Source organism: Mandrillus leucophaeus, unplaced genomic scaffold (genome assembly GCF_000951045.1).
Source record: "Mandrillus leucophaeus isolate KB7577 unplaced genomic scaffold, Mleu.le_1.0 Scaffold1966, whole genome shotgun sequence".
Lineage (NCBI taxonomy): Eukaryota > Metazoa > Chordata > Mammalia > Primates > Cercopithecidae > Mandrillus > Mandrillus leucophaeus.
Genome location: NW_012101994.1, coordinates 85,049 through 87,179, shown reverse-complemented (window position 1 = coordinate 87,179; position 2,131 = coordinate 85,049). Strand labels below are relative to the sequence as shown.

Here is a 2,131-nt window from a genome sequence, read left to right as displayed (position 1 = left end):
TTTGGACACTGTAGTTCAAAGTCTATCTTACTATAGTTGGAAGAAAGAATTTCTGGTTATCAATGTAAGGTGAATGTACATGGTACTTGATGTTCACTTTGTCCAAACCAGTACCTCTAATCTCGTATCTAACTCTACCTCTACCTCTCCTAGGCAGAAAACAATGACTGGTAAAGAGTATAAAATGCTCTCCTCCTGTCAGCCATCATGTCTGGGGTCAACAGCTGCAGTCTGATCCCAGGATTCTTTATCTTGAATGGCATTCCTGGGCTGGAAGTCACACACATCTGGATCTCCCTGCCATTCTGCTTTATGCACATCATTGCTGTCGTGGGGAACTGTGGGCTCATCTGCCTCATCAGCCATGAGGAGGTCCTGCACTGGCCCATGTACTACTTCCTGGCCCTGCTCTCCTTCACTGATGCCACCTGGTGCACCACCACGGTACCTAATATTCTGTGCATATTCTGGTTGAGCCTCAAGGAAATTGACTTTAATGCTTACCTGTCCCAGATGTTTTTTGTCCATATTCTGACAGGGATGGAATCTGGGGTAACCATGCTCATGGACCTGGACCACTATGTGGTCATCTGCTATCCCTTACGCTATGCCACTATCCTTACCAACCCTGTCATCACTAAGACTGGTCTTGCTACCTTCTTGAGGAGTGTGATGCTCATCATCCCATTCACTTTCCTCACCAAGTGCCTGCCCTATTGCTGGGGGAACTTCATCCCCCACACCTACTGTGACCACACGTCTGTGGCCAAGGTATCCTGCAGCAATTTCAAGGTCAACGCTGTCTATGGCCTTTTTGCAGCCCTTCTGATTGGGGGCTTTGACATGGTTTGCATTGCTGTGTCTTAAACCATGATCTTGCAGGCCATGGTGAGTTTGTCATCAGCAGACGCTCGTCATAAGGCCTTCAGTACCTGTACCTCCCATATATGTGCTATTATTATCACATATGTTCCAGCTTTATTCACCATTTTTACTCACCATTTTGGGGGAAAAACATTCCCCACCACGTCCACATAATTATTGCCAATCTCTATCTGATGTTTGCAACCATTCTGAATCCTGTTGTTTATGGAGTGAAGACCAAGCAGATCCGGGAAGGGGTTATCAAGGTAATTTTCAGGAGAAATTTTCAGAGAAAAGTATCCTCAGTATATAATAGATTCATTCATATTCAAAAATAAGGAAAACTAAATAAAATTTTATAAAATAACTTGAATATAAAACTAAAACAAATTGTTTTAAAACAAAAGCAATATTCATTGACTATCGGCTATAATATCAACAGAGTTCTTTTCTCTGCAGAAGTCATTAATGATAGAAATTAATGATCTAAATAAACTAGCTTCCTGAATTTGAGTTTTCTTTTATAAATATAATTTCTCATCATTATATTTTGAGATTGTTTGAAACAATTACATTACACAGATTTCTAATGTGTCTTCCATGTTGCACAAATCTGAGATTTTTCATGTTGCACAAATCATTTGTGTAACATGAAAAGACAGAAGGCCACCAAAAAATGCCTTAGCGTTTATAGGAAAAGGCCTTTGAAATTTGTTTTAGTGGGGCGGAGCAAGGTGGCCAAATAGGAACAGCTCCAGTCTCCAGCTCCCAGTGCGAGCAACACAGAAGACAGGTGATTTCTGCATTTTCAACTGAGTTACTGGGTTCATCTCACTAGGGAGTGCCAGACAATCGGTGCTGGTCAGCTGCAGCAGCCCGACCAGCGAGAGCTGAAGCAGGGCGAGGCATTGCCTCACCTGGGAAGCACAAGGGGGAAGGGAATCTCTTTTCCTAGCCAGCGGAACTGAGACACACAACACCTGGAAAATCGGGTAACTCCCACCCCAATACTGTGATTTACCAAGGGTCTTAGCAAACGGGAACACCAGGAGATTATATCCCACACCTGGCTGGGAGGATCCCATGCCCACGGAGCCTCCCTCATTGCTAGCACAGCAGTGTGGGATCTAACTGCAAGGCAGCACTGAGGCTGCGGGAGGGGTGCCTGCCATTACTGAGGCTTAAGTAGGTAAACAAAGCCTCTGGGAAACTCCAACTGGGTGGAGCTCACAGCAGCTCAAGGAGGCCTGCCTGTCTCTGTAGACTC

At 44.4% G+C, this 2,131-nt stretch overlaps 1 pseudogene; it reads left to right on the top strand.

The window, feature by feature from the left end:
• The first annotated feature begins 207 nt into the window (after positions 1-207).
• LOC105538652 overlaps positions 208-2,131 on the top strand; it is an 8,564-nt pseudogene continuing 6,640 nt past the window's right edge.